Here is a 22372-nt window from a genome sequence, read left to right on the forward strand (position 1 = left end):
AGAATATCAATGGTGCCTAAACAATGTTTCAGTTATTTGTGATCACCTTCTTAGTATATTATAGACTTTGGTGTTGTAGTTGTTCAGTCACTAAGTTATGTCTGACTCTTCGCGACCCTATGGACTAGAGCACGCCAGGCTTCCATGTCCCCCTCTATCTCCCAAAGTTTGCTCAAATTCATGTCCACTGAGTCAGATTATGAACTAAGATACCTCAATAATAAAGCTTTTTAAAATAATAAAACCTTAATAGGCACCGCTGCTAAAAATTTCAGCATTTATCTTGCCATGCTCTAGATCTAAGAGTGGAAGGAATGCTCAGAGGAGAAATACTAGAAACATCAAAATACAACTAAAAACAAAAAAAATAAAGGAAGGCACACCAGTCACATGAAAACCTGAAACACCACTTATTTTAAATAGTCATTCTGTGAGAGACGAAATTAAATACGGCACTTAAAGTGATATATGCCTGCTCTGCAACCAAATTTATTCTGGAGCGGCATCCCAGGAGACCTTGACGTCCTTAGCCAAATGCTCCCCCTGGTGGTCCTATGAGGAACGATCCAGAACCTCCAGTCCTTTTACCCCTCCACTGGGACGAACTCTGATCTGCTGCTTGTGAGCCCTCCAGCACAGTCCCACCTCCGCCTCTCACAACTTGGTTAACTCCACATTAAACAAGTGTCTCATCAAAAAAAAAAAAAAGTACAACCTCAAGAACCCATTTCTCTCCTTCTTCCTTCTCCCACTAGAGCAATAATCTTAGAAAAATCATTTGGCTTCCTTCCCTCTTTCCATGTTAACTTGGAAACAACATAACAACAAGATTCTCATCATAGCTGCAATTATAAAAATAGCAGAACTAATCATGATCAAGGAAAGGGGCAGCCAAAGACTAAAAGCCAAATACAGGAAAGAACCAAGGCCATAAACCCAAAGGTCCTCAGAAATGCCCCAACTGCCACTTGAGAAGAGCCATATAAGCTTCCACATACATCTTCATACTCCTCCTCTGGTAATATGCATTGTCTGATACGATAAAAGTGTTCAAAACAACAAACCTAAATCCTCAATTTTAGTTTTTATTTGTCAGCATAAATAGGATTTGTACCTTTCCATTCAAAATATTTCTATTATCTCACTAGCAGCATGATGTCAACATTTTCTATGATGTCATGCTTTCATTTTAAAACTTTTCATTAAATATGCAGAACACATTTCTTCAAATTCTTATACAGAAGCCCATTTTTCAACAAGGAGGGCGAGTGGGGTTGAGGAGAGATGTAAAAGTCCTCCTTGTGAGCAGGTCTGTACCTTGTTGCTCAACTGAGTTCCTTCCAACAGTTTCCCAACTGCCATCACAACCTCCTTTCACAGGGTCCCTTCACTTCTCCAGGTCCTTCTCCTGCTTTTACCAACAAAAGGATCAACAGTTTATAACTAGTAGGTCATTTGTATGCTCTGTTTCAGTTGTAAGCATATACATTTTAAGAGCTCTAAGACTAGGACACATCTCCAATATTTTAAAATGGAGCAGCCAGCATCAGAGAGATAGTTCAGTTCAGTCACTCAGTCGTGTCCGACTCTTTGCAACCCCATGAACCGCAGCACGCCAGGCCTCCCTGTCCATCACCAACTCCTGGAGTCCACCCAAACCCATGTCCATTGTGTTGGTGATGCCATCCAACCATCTCATCCTCTGTCATCCCCTTCTCCTTCTGCCCTCAATCTTTCCCAGCATCAAGGTCTTTTCAAATGAGTCAGCTCTTCGCATCAGGTGGCCAAAGTATTGGAGTTTCAGCTTCAGCATCAGTCCCTCCAATGAACACCCAGGACTGATTTCCTTTAGGATGGACTGGTTGGATCCCCTTGCAGTCCAAGGGACTCTCAAGAGTCTTCTCCAACACCACAGGTCAAAAGCATCAATTCTTCAGCACTCAGCTTTCTTTACAGTACTTCTGTTACTAATAAAACATTTTAAATCATAATCTCAAAAATAATTCCAGGGCATGCTTCTATTATTTGCTTCTTGATTTCCAGAAGGATGAGAAACAAAATCATTTTAAAGTCCTACAATTACTAACAAGCTTTCATTATTGTAACAGAAAGGATAATATTTTCCCCTCAAATTTAATCATGACTACAGACTTAGGTAGAACTGGTCATGGCTCCTTTAGGTCCACTGTACTTTTACCATCTATTTACCTACAACAATCTACTGAACATACTTATTTCCAAGTCACTCCTATTAAACTGTAATCTCCACGAACAAAAGACTGTACCTCACTCATCTTGGCATCTCTTGTGTCTAACACAGTGCCTGGCACACAGTAGCTGCTCACTAAATACTTCTATATAGCTTCACTGCAAAAAACAAAACAAAACAAAACAAAACCACCTTTACTAAAGAGCCTCTTGACGAAAGTGAAAGAGGAGAGTGAAAAAGTTGGCTTAAAACTCAACATTCAACCACTGCTGACTGCTTTCCGGAAGGCAGACAAGGAAGGCCCGCGAGTTGATCGTAATGGCCGGTGAAGGAATTAATGAAGACTTTGCAGTAGAAATTTATGAATATTTATCAACATTTGAGAATTCCATTGGTGCTGTGGATGAAATGCTCAAAACCATGATGTCTGTTTCTAGAAATGAGTTGTTGCAGAAGTTGGACCCACTTGAACAGGCAAAAGTGGATTTAGTTTCTGCTTACACATTAAATTAAATGTTTTGGATTTATTTGGCAACTCAGGGAGTCAGTCCCAAGGAACATCCAATAAAGCAGGAATTGGAGAGAATCAGAGTATACATGAACAGAGTCAAGGAAATAACAGACAAGAAAAAGGCCGGCAAGCTGGACAGGGGTGCGGCTTCAAGATTTGTAAAAAATGCCCTCTGGGAACCAAAACCTAAAAATGCATCCAAAGTAGCCAATAAAGGAAAAAGTAAAAATTAACCTTTCAGTTTTGATGTACACATATTTTAAAAGTACATAATTTTTATTGTTTTCCACAAAATGGACGATGATTATGTGGCACTGTAAGGTTTAAATGTATTCCTTATTGAATTCATGTATAAAACTTGCATTTGAAATTTGTAATGGTAAAAACTTTTCCCCCCAGAAAGATTGTTATCTTTATTGGTTTCCCTATAGAACACTATGAGGTTTTTAACACTGTAGTGTATATATATTTAAATGTTTTACTTTGTATGGGAGTATAGCTGATTAATAATGTCATAGTTTCAGGTGAACAGCCAAAGGACTCAGCCCTACATATGCATGTATCGATTCTCCCCCAAACTCCTCTCCCATCCAGGGTGCCGCATAACACTGAACGGAGTTCCACTTGCTCCACAGTAGGTCCTTGTTGGTTATGCATTTTACATTTATGCATACATTTACAGCAGTGTGTACATGTAATCCCAAGCAACACGGTAGTATATTTTATATTTATACTTTACTGCCTCTTGACCAGACAATTATTTGCTTAGGTCAGTCTTTCAAGTGCCATTTTATAAGTAACTATGAAGTTTAAGTTAAATGTTCCTCGTAAACATTTGTCTATTTTGATGAATAATGATTTTATGAAGTATGCTGAAGTTATAAATACATCTGTTCTCACTATATGATATTATGAAAGAGTGAAATGACTTAAATGTCCATTTTTTCTGTGTAGTTATTTCATTATGCTTTCATGATTTTGGGAATTACTGCTTTTTGTGATATTTGAAGTATGAAATTAAGACTTTAAGGTTATTCTTTAATTCTTGGCACTTTGCCACTATGTCCCACTTAAAGTAAAATACATTCTCATTAACTTTAGATGGGAAATGAGGTTGTATATTGATGGCTGAATTTTGACATAATAGCTATACCCTATCAAGGCTATTAATGCATGGCTGACCTGTTTTTAATTTTCTCTTTTGAGCAAATTTTCCCTTGGAATTAGGGAGGTCGGTTTTAGAAGTCCTCAGAAGTGGAGGAGTCCATGAGTTTCTGTTCCTTGCGCACAGTGCCCATGGTTAACTTGGCCTGGATTTTTTCAGATTTTTTAAAATATTTATGAGGGTATAACAAGTATGTACCAGTATTTTGGAACAATTTTGTATGTTATACAATGCCACTTAATCAGAGGAGAAATCTGAAGGAGAGTACATTATATTTATATTCTGATTTGTTTTTCTGTAATATTTGTTACTGACAATTCTAAATATTAAAACTTTTAAAATGTCTAAGCCTATGAATTTTAATTATATACCCTTAATGCTTTCAGTCTTTGAATTCACATCATTATGTATAGGAATGCCAAATACAGTAAAGTACTTGTACTTTAATTTTTGAAAAAGAAGTTGTTAAAATTTTCTATGTGATTAATTCCCCATAAGTAACCTTGAATAAATGGATTTCTTGATTTATGATAGCAGATATTGGAAATGGTCTTAAAATATAATGGATTTTGTAAAGCATGTTGAACTCTTTCTACGACACATGAAGAAGAAATCACTGATAGATGCAGAAAGTATTCCGGCTCAGATGTCAGGCAATTTTTGAAGTAGAAGAACATTTATAGTTATTTCACTCCTTGTTTTACCTTTATCTCTTCTAAATTCCAGTTTTTTTTTTAAAGTAATTTCATGAGAGAAATAAATGTTATTAAGATAAAAAAAAACAAACAAAAAAACACCTCAACATTCAGAAAACTAAGATCATGGCATCCGGTCCCATCACTTCATGGCAAATAGATGGGGAAACAATGGAAACTGTGACAGACTTTATTTGGGGGGGCTTCAAAATCACTGCAGATGGTGACTGTAGCCATAAAATTAAAAGATGCTTGTGCCTTGGAAGAAAAGCTATGACAAACCTAGACAGCATATTAAAAAGTAGAAACATTACTTTGTCAACAAAGGTCCATCTAGTCAAAGTTATATTTTTCCCAGTAGTCATGTATGGATGTGAGAGTTGGACTATAAAGAAAGCTGAGCGCCGAAGAATTGATGCTTTTGAACTGTGGTGCTGGAAAGGACTCTTGAGAGTCCCTTGGACTGCAAGGAGATCCAACCAGTCCATCCTAAAGGAAATCAGTCCTGGGTGTTCATTGGAAGGACTGATGCTGAAGCTAAAGCTCCAATACTCTGGCCACCTGATACGAAGAACCGATTCACTGGAAAAGACCTTGATGCTGGGAAAGATTGAAGGCGGGAGGAGAAGAAGATGACAGAGGATGAGAGAGTTGGATGGCATCACCGACTCGATGGACATGAGCTTGAGTAGGCTCCGGGAGCTGGTGATGGACAGGGAAGCCTGGTGTGGTGCAGTCCATGGGGTTGCAAAGAGATAGACACAACTGAGCGACTGAACTGAACTGAACTTGCTAAAGATTCTTTGCTTTCTCATATATTTTATTGTTTTTTTTTTAAAGTACTATTTCAAGGGAGCATTTGAAATCTTATTAAAACTCAGACATGAGAAGTCACAATCTAAGTAGCATTTAGGATTATTTACAAGACATATTCATTAAGGAACGAATGAAGACATACATGAATAAGTGTGCATATGTACATGTGTGGCTCCTGGAAGATGAAGAAACCAGAGACTTGTTATATCTGTGTTCCCATCTATACCCCTCACATTTTCCCCTCTTCTAGCTCCCCAGCCTACTCACAGACCATTACTGTCTTGCTTGCTTTATGGGAAGGTCTCGCTCACTTGGCTGTGTGTGCCCACATCATACTTCATGAAGGGCCTTCACTAGAGCAACGTTCCCAACTCCCCTCTTCTCTCCCCTTACTCCTCTCAGAAGCTGGGGGTTGGCTTGGCTGTGCTAGTCACCCGGTGGGTAAATCTAAATCAAGAGAGGCTAATAAGTCCTTTCCACTTCAGATCTAATGTCATGTCCTCCATCAGCCAACACAGGAGGCATTTTGCTCTCCATCTGTCAATCTCTCCTGCCCTACTTCTCAAAGACAAAGAGCATCACTACTGCTTCCCTGCTGCTGCTGCTAAGTCGCGTCAGTCATGTCCGACTCTGTGCGACCCCATAAACAGCAGCCCACCAGGCTCCCCCCGTCCCTGGGATTCTCCAGGCAAGAACACCGGCGTGGGTTGCCATTTCCTTCTCCAATGCATGAAAGTGAAAAGTGAAAGTGAAGTCACTCAGCCGTGTCCGACTCTTAGCGACCCCATGGACTGCAGCCTACCAGGCTCCTCCGTCCATGGGATTTTCCAGGCAAGAGTACTGGAGTGGGGTGCCATTGCCTTCTCCGACTGCTTCCCTAGAACTCCCAAAATCAGACTAGTAACTCCAACGTTTATGTGTAAGGTGATTCACAGAGAACAAGGACATGAAGTGATGTAACAATGCTTAAATACCATTACTACTGGTGAGAAACATAATTATTACTTGTTGAATGTGAGTTTAATTCTCACACTTGGCAGCAGGGTTGAATGACAAAATTGCAACAACAGATCCTTAGAACCAAGACAAGCACATGAGTCATTTTACTCACTTCAACCCGCCTACAGTTGCTGGCAAACTCAAGATTATACCTTAGTAGTTCTTCCAGTAGCACAAGAGCATGACTGTATTAGCAGATGACACAAGATTGGTCTGCAACAGCTCTCTGTTTGTGGATGCTTTATAACCTGCTTTGTGAGGGTTTAATAGGTACCAGACATTTGCCACGCATTTGCTATGCATAATATCACATAATCAAATGCCTTCATGATTAATTTCTATGAATACAGAAAGAAGTCTGTTGAATTCACTTCATTTACTTAACTTTCACAATTCTTTTCAGCTCATTCAGAATTGTAAGCATGTATAGTTTTATTACCTACAATAAAACTTTGTGCTGAATTCAGCCCAATGGATTTTAATAAGAAATAATGCAATTACAGCAAATTCTTGAAGGCCAGATATAGGACAGAGAATTCACAGACTGCTCATCCTAATAGCAAATAACTAATCCCACAGGTAGTTTGGCAAGCTTTATTCTCAACCCAAAGGTCACTTTTCCACTCTTTAAATCAAAGATGCAAATATGTAAAAACCAAATTGTGCTCAAAATGGCACACGAAAATAAGAACTAAGTATTACCCAGAACAACTGAGTAGCACACAGGAAGAACTGCGTTAACACATAAGCGAAAAGTATGAACTATGCAAGTATTCGGTCCCCAACTGGCCCTTAGGTTCAAATTGGGACATAAAGCCCATCAAAAGTCAGAAATTTGGGATACGATAAATGTTTTACGTACTCACATCATATTGAAGCTGCCATTCATTCGCTCATTAAAAAAGATAGAGAGCCCTAAAGTCCAACACAATACCACAAAATTCTCACAACATACAGCAAACTTCACCTAACAAATCCTAAGGATGTGATCTATACATATCTCATGTGTATGTGTGTTTAATATGAAATGTTTCTTTACATGGTTACTGTAACTGTGTTAACAATGTTGTATTTGAGTGACCAGTATAGGATAAGATTAATTTTGCATAACAAACATCAAAATGCTATACAAATAGGGTCTGTCACTGATCAGGAGTCCTGATGAATTAAGTGCCAACAAAGAGCCAGGCTCATAAGTAGTAGCTATCACTTACTCTGCACAATCTAGAAGTCTTATGTATATTATTTCATTTAATGTCTTCACATCAAAACTATGAAGTAGGTATCATTATCATTCATTTAAGAGACAAGAAAATTATTAGGTAAATGAACTTGCAAGGATTACACAGCTTTGAAGTTGCAGAATTGGCATTCACACCAAGGCAATATGGCTCCAGAGTGCTCTTAACCACTCCACATGGTCTCTGAATAAATAAAAAAGGAAAATGAACAAAGGTTTATCAAGTGGATCTGTCAACAGGGATGCACAGAGCAGTGTTAAACAAGGGCAAGAGGCCAAGGAAATGCTCTCCAGTCAACAGGAAGTCAACATGTTTCTGAAAAGAAGAGAGAGCAGAAAAGCTGTGGAGAAAATGAAGGCCACTCAGGAAGGAAGGGGCTTCCCAGGCAGTGCTAGTGGTAAACCACCAGCTGCCAGTGCAGGATACATAATAAGACCCGGGTTCGATCCCTGGGTCGGGAAGATTCCCTGGAGGAGAGCATGGATGGAGGAGTCTGGCGGGCCTCAGTCCACAGAGTCTCAAAGAGCTGGGCATGACTGAACTGACTTATCACACACGTAGGAAGGAAGAACAGTTTAGTCTGCCTGTTAACAGCTCACACTTGTTTGTTGAACTTTTACAGCTCATTAAGCACTATGCTAGGTACAAAGAAAATCTCATTCAAACAGCTCTATAATCTTTTACATTTTACAGATGACAAAAATAAAATGCAGAGGTCAAGCAATTTGTCCAAGTCTAAATTATCACCAGAGCTCAACTCAAACCCACATCTGAAAGGCTCCAAAGTCTGTGTCCACCTGCCCACTATGCTAGAGACAGAAAGTGTATGTGTGTGTCTAAATTAATAAAGTATATGCTACCAAGAAACTGGTGCAGGGCCACCAGAAAGTGGGCTAGTTAACTCCAGTGTGCTCAGAACTACTGTTCTGGTTGTATTTCCACAGTGAGTGTCCTATTCTAATAAAGAGAAGTCTTCCTACATCTGAAAATTATTACTGTCCAGAGTTACTTATTCCTTACATTTTCAGATACCCAAGGTGTCCAAGGTTTCCTCCACTGATACTATAAAGCTGCCATAGTTTTATGGATATAAAACGCATTTTCACAGCATCATAAACAAGGAAGCAAATTTTTTCGAAGTTTAAATTGAGGCAGCTAAATATTGTTTTCATACACAACTAGATACAAGTAAGCTTTGGGGGGAAAAAAAAAAAATGCTTTACTAGTTATCAACTGCCAGACCCTGGGCAGGAAAATAGGAGAGCAGGGCTCCCCACCAAGGGCATCTTACATACTGTCCGTTCATCATAACCCAATCCAACACTTCTTCTTTTCCAAACCTTTCAACCACACGTTTCTTTCTATATACAACACATATCGCTCTTCAGAGTAAAGATTCATCAGCTCAAAAGTATATCAGACTTAAAAAAAAAAAATTCCCAACACATCTACTATTGGTTATTTGTAATAAATAATACTGTACAAAGATTCCAGAGTTTCCCTGACAAAGACACCTTAATAAAACGAAACAGACACTGTTCACCAAAGCTAAAGGAATGAGAAGTGAGTTTCTCACACCTTTGTTCCAATGGAGGCAGAGCTGTTTCTTACAGTATTTACTCGCTAAAGCAGTCCAACAGTGCAATCTGAGTATTACCTTGGAACACAAATGTGCACAATTTAAAGAAAGACCAGATGCCGTCACAAAGTTTAAAAACAAGTCTAAACACATCCAAAGATATATTCCTTTCATATTATGAAATGCCTATATAATGTTGTATACATTACCTTCCAGATAATGTATATAACATACCTGAGAAAAAAAGCAGTCATAGCGTATAGATTTCCAAAGAAACTTGCACCACTACATTCGAGGTTTAAAAACAAGACAAAACTCTTAAATGCAACTGACTGATGAAAGAAAAGGGGAAAGGGATGCCACTGGGCTCCAGGTAACAACTTGCCTGGAGACCCTGAAAATTCACATTTAGTGTTCTTGTCAGTAACCTATAAATCCTATTCCCACCCCAATGCCTCACTCTCAATTTACCTCAAAAACTTATACACAGGCTCAATCAGATTCTAAACAATTTTTTTTTTTTTTTTTGTACACAGCAGCCAAGCAATAAAACTCTTTTAAGTCACTAAGTGGGAGACAGCCTCTTCCAGCATGATGAGTTATGAGAACTTCCACATAAAAGATTACCATACTCCAGAAGACTAACTATAAAAACACACTTCATATTAAAGACCTGCCATCCTTCTCATTGCAGGAAGTATTTCTTAGAAAGCACTATTAACCACTCAATGAGTAAACGATCCGAAATTACAAAATGCATTTAGGACAGTAATGCAATTCTTCTTTTATGAGTAAATAAACATGGCCAACTTCCCAAAGCAGCAAAATGATCAGAAATGATGTAAAATGTCCCTCAATTCAGCTATTAAAAATCATGAAGCAATATTCTGTACTGATTTGACTTGGATTCATCTCAAAGATATACTGTAAGTAGAGGGGGAAAATGTCAAGGTTCAGAACAGTGTGTAACACACGACAGGGGTCCGAGATGAACATTAATACACAAAGTTGACGGCAGTTGTCTGGGGGAGACGAATGGCAAGGACACTTATCTTTCACTGGATAACCTTCAGTACCCTTGAACTGTTTACCATGTACATGTGCCACCTTATCAAAACCTACACATGAAAGTGTTAATAACTGTCAAGATAATGAGCAGGAGAAAAATCCTTCCTCAGGAAAAGGCTGAGATTGACTGTTTTTCCAACATAGCTGCTTCTGCACAAGCAGATGAACCCTCGTTTTAGCCTCCAGAGACCCCTCTCAAGTGCAAGGCCACCTCAGCTTTTCCTGATGGAATGGCCTCACCTTCCAGTTGTCTTTACTGCTCTAAAGGAAGGAAAGGAAAAACAGAAATTCAAAGAGATGGGGACTATCTCTTTCCAATGACCAAAAGAAAACCAATTAATACTTTCACCTCCAGCAGCCCAAGCAGGCAGGGAACCTGTGTCAGCGCAGGAAGAGATTAAGCGTCTATATTCTACCCTCTGGATAAATGAATAGAAAACGAGGCCCAGAGAAACTTATCCTTATCCACTGTAAAAATCTGTGAAAAGATCAGCTGTACTGAGAGCTGTAAAAATTAAACAAAGGATAGTACATTACATTTTACACTGTTAGAGGCTGGTTCAAATACTTAAAAAAAATAAGCCCAAACCAAACAACAAAACTGACAGAGAATCTGCCTGAGTGGTCACACTACTTTCCTGATCAATTCACTGACCAAAGGAGATTTTTATTACTGACAAATCTGGGCTGTTTAGAAATGGATGTCTTACAGGACTTAGGTTTATAATGTTTCTGAAATGCCTTTAATGCCATCTAGAGCATGGTTTTGTTTTTTTTTCCCTTTATACTTGTATTTTCCTTATGACACTGATCTTGCCAACTGCTGTTTTACCAATAGCGGTCCTTTTCAAGAACATAACTTTAATAAACTTGCTGACAAATAGATTACATTTGTAATCTGTTGTGAATGGCAAGTTACTTTAATTGACCATTTTTAATACAGCCAGATTAATGAGTTCCTTGGTTTCCTATAAAGCCATCAATGCTTTGACAATTTCACAAACTCACAATGTGTGAAGCTCTTTGCAAGTACTGAGAAACACAGAATATTAAAACATAGTATCTGCTCTCAAGATGTTTACACCTTGTAAATGAATAAAAGGATCCTTACTGTAAGAGATGTGTTCACCAGCAATGAAGCAAGGCAAAAGTAACAATGCTTAAAGAACAGCATACCCTCTACAGGGGACAAGGAGGTTGCCACACAACCCAAATTGTTTCTAAGGTGACCAGAAAACTATGCAGCATTTTATGAACTCATTCTAAGAGGTGATCACCTGAAGACAGAACAGACTTTGAGTGAGATCACTTTTATTTACTGCAATGTTACACATGAGAGCCTACTTGGATTTTTCTTCTAGGAGATGTCTTCAGTTTGACTTAATGATCCTTGAGAAATCTAAGCACATCTAGAAATCAGAAGTTCAACTGCTTTGCAAGTATGCTAGAATGCCGACAGAAACTAAAGTGAAGTGCCTACTTCCTTTCAAACACTATCAAGCACCAAAAGTCTTCTGGAAAATGTGATTATTTATAATATGCTTTAGAAAAGGCCTTCCTACTGAATTATGTCTGGAATGTGAGGCTACAATCAACAATTTCACAAGTCTTAATTAAGTGAAATCAATATTGTTTCACAAATTAGTCCATATACTGTCATCTTACTCCATTTTTTTTAATCCAATTCAACAGAATTCTTAATAACTGCTCTATCACTAAGTGATAATACAAACTTGGGCCACAGCCTGTGTGAGCATCAGTCTCCTTACCTGGACAAGAGGTACCTGGTGCTAAGAACAAGCATGCTAGCTAACATTTACTCAGCATCTACTATGTGTCAGGTATGGCTCTAAGCACAGTGTAATATCCTAGCCATATATTCTCAAGCATATGATCAAATGTAAACGCAAGCAACCTTATGGTGGAGTCACTATTACTGTCACCAGATTAGAGATGAGGAAAATGAAGACATTCAGAAATTTCCAAAGGTCTCACAGCAAGTGCCAGAGTCCAAAAACATCTGGAATCCAGAAGCCAGACTCTAAATCGTTAAGATACTGCTCCTAAAAATTCTAAAACATCTCCTGTCCAACCTGTGAAGTTCTTGCAAACATCCTACTTAATTAGGCTCATAAAAAACATTCTAGAACTTTTAAGTCCACATAAACATAAGACAAGATTGAAGAAATTAAGTAGGTACCTAAGTTTGTGTAGGTACCTAAGTAAAAATTAAAATGAAAAAGAAAAGTTAAAGGAATTGGAGGGAACCTCAATGTCTATCTAGCTCTACCTACCCTCTATTACATTCTTAAGAAGTGGTCCCTGAAATCAGTGCCCTTCAGTGCTTTCAGAGATGAAATCTCACAAGTCAGCCTTTTCCATCTTAAAATGTTCTACTTATTATTAGAAGTCTTCTTTCCTTTTAGCTCTAAACAAAATTGAGCTTTTCCACCTGACAATCTACAAATACAAATCACTGATATATTCGCAATGTGTGACACATGACATTTTATTAAAGTTCTCATTTGAAATTCGACACCTAAATCCAACATGATAGCCCAGAAAAAGTCTGAGATAAGGAGAACAACAGCTCTGTTACTCCCTTGATCTGCAACCAAACCAGCTGGTAAGTCAGCATAGTGGGCTCCAACTTAGCATTCACTTAAGCTCTCAATTTTCTCTTAGGAGCTGTCGCAACCTCAGTGTAGAAGTTGACATTTTATAATTTTCAAATTTTTTTCATTTTGGTCCAATATTCTGGTCTGTAAAGGCCTTTGTAAATCTCCATTTCATAATCTTATGAGCTCTGCCAACTCTGTACCCTCCTCCTTCCATCATAATTCCAATGATCAAAACTAAATTTTTATCCAAGCTGCTGAAAAGCTGTGAATAAGTTAAGACCATAGGACACACTGGCAGAGACCTTCACTCTGACATAATTACTTTAAACATGATTCATCAATTAATTATAACATCCCTACATGAGTTCTAGTCAATGGTGGCATCATAGAAGAGTTCATATCACATAATTTTCTAACACCCAAATATCAATAAAACCAATATATCTAACATTTCCTCAGGGTGTCATTCTAATGACAACAACATTAGTTTATTCTTATTATATCCAAAAAAATTCCTAAAAATCGCTTCCTTTTAAAACCATCCATAAGCCATTATTTAATAAAACGAAGCTAGAATTCTGAGTCAAATGATCATGAAACCCAATGGTTTCTAATTACCAGAGTTGACCCTTGCTCCCCTTCTGAGTCCAGTCTTCAGGTACCGTCTCCATGTTCTATTACTCTTAAAAGACTATTTACAGTTATTCCAAATAGTCTAAAACTATATTATTCAACCTATCCTAAAGACCTGACTTAAAGGGTCTTACCATGTCCTAAAATACCTTGGGCTCCAATTCCCTCTCACTTCTGTCCATTCCCTTCTCTTTTTTGAAGATAATTTTGTTTTTTGTTTTTCACTTTTTAAAAAAAGCAGGTGAAGTAAGAGTCAAGACTCAGAAGCACTCTCTCACATTTACACGACATGACCTGCCCTGAACAGCAGGCCTACCTGGTCATTACCGATCTCCAGGATCCAAATTATGCTTCTTCAGATGTTTTTAACATGCTCCACACACTGCTCACAGACATCAGTTCATTTATGCTTGATCCTTCTGACACTGGTGTTTTAAATACCTACTAATCTTTTTCATTCACTACTGGTTACAAATCTTTTCTTCTATCTTTCATTCTTCTACCTTGAATTCAAAGAGTACCTTAAGAAGCTACTTCATTTTGTGCAAATTCCTTTATCCTTTCTTTCTCATTAGAATCAGTAGCCACTGGAGATCTTTCTTTCACTGATCCAGGTCTCCTTTTAGAGTCTGTGAATATAAGCAAGCTCACCTTCATGCTAATATGTTTTTCTAACTTACTTTCCTGAAAACAATCATACATCACTAAGTACTGACTTTTTCCTTAGAATCTGACAAACTCTTACCCTCATTTCTATGTTACCAACAAATACCCCCTCCTTTGCTTGAATTAGACTTGAAAGTGCTTCAATTAGCCCTGAAAAGTAGTTCCCTTCATTGTTCCTGTAACATCCTAAGATATATACTTACCAGTAAGAATACAAGATGGATTTATTTACATTTGAATAAGCACTGTTGTCAGGCTTAAATTCTCGGTGAAAGAAGATGGTTACAAATGATAGCAAAGTCTCAGTCTTAAAGATGTCAAAATAATTTAATGGGGAAAAAAACGGTCTTTTCAATAAATGGTGCCAAAATAATCAGAAATCTATATGGGGAGAAGTGAATAAACTTTGACCCTTACCCCAAACAGTACACAAATATTAACTTGAAATAAATCACAGATCTATATGTATAAGAAAGAACTATGGATCTTCTAGATGAAAACACAGGAGAAAATCTTTGTGACATTGGGTTAAACACAGATTTATTTTAACTAAAATAAGCACAAACTATAAAAGAAATATTTATAAAATAGATCTCATCAAAATTAAAATAGAACAAAATTAAAAACTCAACTTCAAGAAATACAGTTAAGAAAATGAAATACAAGCCACAGAGAAAATATTTGTAAAATACCTGCCAAAGAGATTGTGTCCAGAAGATAAGATTTTTTTTAAAATGGGCAAATGATTTTACAGACACTTAAAATACAAAGCAGGTATCTTCACAAAGAAGATACAATAAACATAAAAAGATGCTCAATATCACTAGTTATCAGAGAAACACAGATTAAAACCACACTGAGAGCCACCAGAGATAAAAAGATGGACAATACTGAGCTTGCCAAGGGTGTGAAGCACCTAGATCACTCACACAGGGCTAGGAAGAGCACAGAATGGTACACCATTCAGTAGTTTACAAAGTTAAACATGAACTCTACCACGCAACCCAGTAATACAATTCCTGGGTATTTACCCAAAAGGTATTTACCCAAAGCAAAACCATATAGTCAAAAAAATTTTTATGTGAATGTACATACAAATATTATTCAACATAATCAAAGATGAGAAACAACTCAAATGTCCATAATCAAAGATGAGAAATAACTAAAATGTCCATAAACTGTCCAAAACAACTCAAATGAATGGATCCTGACTTATCAGTAAACAAAGGGCGTTGTGGCCATCAAGCCATCAGCCATGGCAGCTGCCCACAATTGTACACCCCAGGGAATTAAAGATGGAGAAAAATAGGAGACTGTTCCTAGGTAGTTAAGGTACATATCAAAGAAATTATTTCAGTAAGCCCAGACACACTAAATTCATTAACTTGAGATGTGTTTTTTAATTAGCTGCAATCTTTTGATGTTCAACTACCTGGTTTGTTTTTGCAAAAGCTCCACATATCCTGGCTCCTCCCTTACCTGAGGCAACCTGAGAGCCTGTCTCCTGGGCTGAAGTCCTCAGTATGTCCACTGAATAAAACATAATTCTCAGCTTTTAGGTTGTGCAATTTTTTTCAGTCAATGAAATGACACAAAGGAACACATTACTAACACATGCAATACTATGAATAAAAGAAGTCAAACCAAAAGACCTCATGATGTACAACTCCATTTACATGAAATTCCAGAAAACACAGAACTATAGTGACAGCAGATTAGAGGCTGCTTAAGTCTGATGGCCAAGGGAGGGAGACACAAGAAAACAGGAATTTTTAGGATTCTTGATAGAAATTGTCTACATAAGGACATGGGAGTAGCTATGTGACTATATATAATTATGAAAATTCATCAAGTTATGCTTCAAATGGATTCATTTCACTGTACATAAATGATACTTCAGTAAATCCGGAGGGAAAAGATCTCGTCATCTCACACTTTTAATAGTCACTAATCACTTTAAATTTTGTCTTTATTACACTGTAATAAAGTGTAATACTTCTTGCTGTCTTTCGGAGAACCTCTAGATTCATGCCCTTATATGTACGTCTAGGTTGCTAGAAAAATCAAATAACTAAATTAATGCAAACAGTATGAAAAATAATCACCAACAAGCTCTGACTGAGGGCCTGAGCCCTCTCTAAACAGCATGCATGAGTTTAATTCACTGACTTCATAGCATCTACTTTGAAAGCTATTAGCTTCCTTCAGCCCATAAAATAATCTTTAATAAAGTAAAGGATTATTATAATAAGAACAATGATAGCAACTAACAGTAATCGCACCCAGGCCCCTCTGCCCCAGGCAGGCGCCACAGAGATCACACATGGTTATTTACCCTACTCTTCACCCACGACACTCCCACCCACACAGACTTCACTTCAGTTCGAGGAGCACCCCCCCCCTCCCTTCGTCCCTTCTGCTTTTCTGAGTCAGGGCCAGTGAATATTCCGTTCCCTTCAGGTGGAGCTCTCCTCTCCATGCTGACCGGCTGACTCCAGACTCTCTTCCCTTGTCAGTCGAAGAGCTACCTCTTCAGGACCATCTTCAGGGGTTCTCTTTATGGTGAAAGCACCACAACTGTCAATGATTTGTTTTCTTTCGTCTTCTCCACTGAGCCCACAGGTTAGTCTGTGTCGTTTTATTTTCCACTGTAAACCAGTGCCAGAACAGTGTCTGGCACAAAATTGATGCTCACTAAACTCACTGCATGACTGAGTGAACAGACAAGAGCTTCCTGATCTAACCCTCATCACAGCACCAGTGACGCAGGGACCACTGGAGGCCTGGAGGGGGGACACCGGCCATGACACAGTGGGGGAGCCACAAACCATACCCAGGCCTCTCCATCTCCAAACCCTCTGCGCCTCTGTGTCAATGCCCGTAAGTGTTTCTACAATGGACTGCTGAGGTCTATTCACCTGGTCTTAAACTACGGGTCAGACCCTATCACAAACTCAAGGACTATTCAGGTTATTTCCCTGGAATTTTGTTTGACCAAATATTCTTTGAAATAATTGAGCCAGCTCAATTATTAAGCAGAAATATTTACTAGGCCTCATGGTACTTCCTGGAAAAGGCTTTAATTGGGTATGACTAAACGTACAGAACATTCCTAACAATAGGTGTGTATTTTCACTAAAGTACGCTTACCTTATTAACCACAGAGCTTGCAGTCTCACGGCTCCTATCACTATCAGCTCTCACTCTACTGTACTTCCTGCCAAGACCAAACAACAAAATGCCAGCCATCATAAGTAAAAGGCTCAAATATGCCTAGAGGCGTGGCATGTACACACCAATTAAGAAAAAAACAAAGGTTATATTCAGCAAAGTGAGACTTACTACAATAATTCTATTCATCAGGATAAAAAACTAAAAGCCAAAAAAAGAACAGCAGAATAAAAGAGCTTTTGAATGACAGTGAACTTGAACAAGTGAGTCAGGACAGTGAGTCATCCTTAAGTGTGTACCTCAAAAATGTGAACAGATACTACCGCAGGTCCTAAGATGCTAATTATAATCATTGTCAAAATAAGGGCATAATGTAGCTTTGTGCTGAATGCCTGTTTTCAATGGGGTTATAGTTTTGCCACCTACATTAGAATTGCAAATGGTTTTAAGATTAGTTCCTGAAATACCATCTACGGATAGGGGCAGCCAGGGAATATATAATGGAATATATAAGGGTACAAAACCAACCAAAGGTCTGGTAAAGTTCAGTAATATCCTTGGGGTGGTGGGGGAGATGAAATAAAGAAACCCTTTTATCTTGGTGTAATACAATGCATGTTACAAACAGAATTCATACACACCAAGAGGAAGCACATCAATTAAACATATTCTTAACTTTAAGTAATGTGACTTTTTTTTCTTGCAAGAAACGCTTCCAAATTTACCTATCTCCACCAATTGTATCACCATGCCAGACCTAAGTTCAAAAGCTTAGTGTCATTTTTAACATTTTTTTTTCTTTCACTCTTCTACATGGAACTTTTCACTAATTTCTGATTTTTTTTTTAATCATCCCTTGCTTTTTTCATTTCCCCCACTACCACATTAGTCTACAACCATATTTTGTTTCATGGAATTATATTTGCTGAATGGGAAGAAAATGTTGCTCCAAGATAATGTCCAATAATTCCTAACTGCGGTCTATTGGGATCATTTGGTAGGTATGTTGTAAGCAACTTGTCAAGCATAATAATATTTGAATGAGTCTTTGCCTAGAGTAAAGTTCCTCTAACCTGGATTTCCATCTTGCCTTGTGCAGAAAATAAAATGATGGCACTTGGGCAACTACAGTAGAGATAACAGACAAGCTGTCCATGAGACTCTTCACTCCAGTGACTGTTTCTTGTTATGTATGTTATAAACATATAAAAGGCTAAAAATCAATGACCCTTACTATGCTATGTGAGTGTATACTTACACTAGTTCACTGAACCCCCTCACTCCATTAATTAGTGTTAGATATCCCTGCGTACAACATAAAACTTAAAATAGCAAAACTGAAATGAAAGAAAATATTGACTTCCCTCTGGATGCCAAGGAAATCCAGATCTAAGTCATCTAGGTCTGATACGAAGACTCTAGAGTCAACAGGATTCCAGAATCTTTCTTCTCCAGTATCTCCCTCAAGACGTTCATCCTCAAAGTCACCTCATGGACCAAAATGGTTGCTGGATCTTCAACCATCACTTTGTGTTACAGTCAGTAGAAATGAAGGAAGATAAATGGCAAGAGAAAGCAGGAGTGTACAGAAGGAAAAGAGTAACAACACTACCTACCCCAGATAAAACCTGCGAAGAGGCAGAAAATCCAACAGTCTCACAGGGCTGGGAAGACAAACGCTGGTGCTCACAGCATCTACAACAAAGCCAAGACCCCACAGAAGAAAGCAAAGAGCAGTTGGTCAGTCAGAACCTCAGCGGCTTAACTCTGTGGCACATCTGCCCATTCCTGAGCAGCACAGTCTGAGAAGCCAAGTAGAGAGCAGCACAGCAGTTAAAGAGCTGCATAGCCTGTGGTGACCTCACAGCCCTGAAATGACGAAAGCTGCAGCTCAACATCCACCGCCAGAAAAGAAACCGGTAGGTGCCCCAGACTTTCAGGTGAGGTTGCTGAATGAAAATACACTAGGATTAACAGAGAACTGGAAATAAACAAAGTGAAAGTGAAAGTGAAGTTGTGTCCAACTCTTTGTGACCCCGTGGACCCACCAGGCTCCTCCATCCATGGGATTCTCCAGGCAAGAATACTGGAGTGGGTTGCCATTTCCTTCTCCAGGGGATCTTCCCAACCAAGGGATCGAATCAAGTTCTCCCACATTGCAGGCAGACACTTTAACCTCTGAGCCTCCAGGGAAGCCTAATACTCAGACTTGCAACTCAAGTTCAAACCCAGTGAACTAAGTTACCATGTCTCATCTCTAACTGCCTGCCAGAAGCAAAAGTTTACCCAAAACCTCTACAAATATTTCACATAATAGCGGCTATTGAAAAAAAAAAAAAAATCAGGCATAGGAAGAAACAGTACGAAGAAAAAAAAAAAAGAAAGCAGAGACCCACAAGGTAAGTCAAATATTACAGTATCAGACATTTTTTAAAATTCTGTAATTAAGATGTTCAGGAAAATCAATGACAAGGTAATTTCACCAAAGACTTGGAATCCCCATCCTTTTTTAAAGAAGCATATGAAAACTCTAGGACTAAAAAATATAATCACTGAAATTAAAAACTCAACAGACAGCCTTAACAGCAGATTAGATATAACTAACGAGAAGATTCCTGATCTAGAAAGACAACATCAGTAGAAAATACACAGATTGAAATGAGAGACCAAAAAAAGAAAAAAACACACAGAAAATACATGAAGCACATATGAGACATAAGAAATAGTATAACACACGTATAACTGGAGACTCAGAAAGGGAAGATAGATATAATACTATAGAAGCAGTTTTAAGGAGCCAATAAGCAAGAATGGTAACTCACAGATTCAAGAGATAACATAAACCTCAAGCAGGATAAATACAAAGAAAAAACCTCCTGGACACATCAGAGTAAAACTTCTGAAATCTAAAGAAGAAAACCTAAAAGCAGCCAGAGGAAAAGAAAGATAACTTTCAAAGAAGCAGCAATAAAGAAGACTAATGGCAAACTTCTAAACAGAAACTATGAAAGTTAGAAGACAATGAAACAATACCTTTAAATTGCTGAAAGAAAATAATCAGTAATTCAAAATTTCAAGAAATTCTTTAAATATCCTTTAAAATTGAATCCAAAAATAGAGATATTTCCTAGACCAACAACTGAGATATGTAATGGTCACATACATACACTGAAATAATAAAAGTTCTTCAAGCAGAAGAATACGAGACTTAATGAAAGAACAAACATGAAGGAAGGAATAAAGAGCAATATAAAAAGTAAATATAAGGATATTAAATATATGGGACTCAAAATGTACCTAGACTCAAAACATACACGAATAATACCTAAAGGCAGGAAGATATAAATGCAGGTAAAACATTTTAAGGTTCTTAAAGTTTAAGATTTTTCTGGGAAATGGGTAACAGCACTAATTTATCATATACTCAAATAACTCAAGGATGAAAAATGCAATCCAGGGTAACACTAAGAAACAGCAAAAGAATTTAGAACAAGCTAATAAATGTGACAATGGATAATAAAAATTTGAATAATCTAAAAGATGTCAAGCAATGACAGAAAAAAATTTTAAATAGGTGGGTAAGACAGAAAAGCAGATTTACACTCATATATGACAGTAATATATGTAAATAGACTGAACACTCCAGTTAAAAGATAAAAATAATCAGAATAAATGTAAACATACAGATATATACTACTTAGAAGAAACATATCTTAAATATAAGGACACAAAAGTAGAAAACAAACAAAACATGGGAAAAGGAATACCACGCAAACACAAATCTAAAAAAGTTATCACTGTATTTAGATTAGACAAAGTAGATTTAGACAAGAATCATTAGCAGAGATAAAAAGTTACATTTCACAGCACCAGAAGAATCAATCCATGTGGAAAACTTAAGTATGCCTCAAAATACATAAAACAAAAACCAATAAAATTAAAAGGAAAAACAGACCAGCTAAAGTATTTTAAGGTTCTTCAATTCAAACTCATAGTAGAAAATTTTAATATAGAGAAAAGTCAGATAGTCTTAGATTTCTCTAGACCTCTCTTATCTAACTGAACATATTCAGTATTTTTGAGTAAATTGATCTGGCTCTCAATTTTAGAAGTACCACCAACTGACAACCTAGATTTTTTTATAATCCTTGCATGAAAGAAGGCCTTAGGGGTCATAATTAGAGGATTTTAAAAGAATTCTAGAGCAACTCCATATACTCAAAAGAACTTTTAATGGATTACTAAAGCTGAAGCATACAACTCATTATAATTATGGATATCATTTCATTAACACTGCTGAATATTTTGTTGTCCTTCTATACCAAAGTTCCTGCATGCTTCCTTCATGCTCACTCAGCTCAGTTATTCATTCACAACTTCATTCAACATGTTAGAGAAACTTGAAATCATCTTCTTGGTCAAAACTAGGTAACTTCTTAATAGTAGTTAAGATTAAGGAATAGTCACCAAAAAAAAGACATATGGAGACCAGTACTACAAAGCCAGCAAGTATGATACTCAATATAATACAACAGCAGTTAAATTTTATTACCATTTTTAATACCTCTTTATGATATAACCATAGCAACTATGGATGGATGGTAAAGTCTACACATTTCTCAAAATATAGTACATTTAGCAAAGGAGATTAAAGTGGTGTGAATAACATCCCACTTCAAATCAGACTTATGATTTTAAAAGCAAATTTTAAATTGACTTTCTGCCAACGTTAAATCGAAGTCACGGGGCTAAAAGTCTGACCAAAGTGAATTTAAAAGAAAAATGGAAAAGGATAAATTGAAGACAGTGAGTACAGACAACTCCTTGGAGGAGATTTACTGCAAAAGGGAAGAGAGAAGTGGAACAGTTGCTGGCAAGAAGAGTAGAGTGTAATGAAGTATTTTTTAAATTTGATAAGAGAAATAATGGCACATGGAGTATAAAGATGGGAATGAAGAATTGGAGGAAGAAACTGAGGACAAGAGAAAGGACAGACAG

At 37.5% G+C, this 22372-nt stretch overlaps 1 protein-coding gene and 1 pseudogene across 3 annotated transcripts in view; one reads left to right on the plus strand and one right to left on the minus strand.

Moving 5' to 3' along the window:
* The window catches only part of USP6NL (USP6 N-terminal like), a 140717-nt gene that overhangs the window by 65152 nt on the left and 53193 nt on the right, over positions 1-22372 (minus strand). The gene's annotated exons all lie outside the window — the stretch shown is intronic.
* On the plus strand, positions 2528-2953 carry LOC133044232 (nuclear nucleic acid-binding protein C1D-like; annotated as a pseudogene).

The sequence above is a fragment of the Dama dama genome, chromosome 23 (genome assembly GCF_033118175.1).
Source record: "Dama dama isolate Ldn47 chromosome 23, ASM3311817v1, whole genome shotgun sequence".
NCBI classification, from domain to species: Eukaryota; Metazoa; Chordata; class Mammalia; order Artiodactyla; family Cervidae; genus Dama; species Dama dama.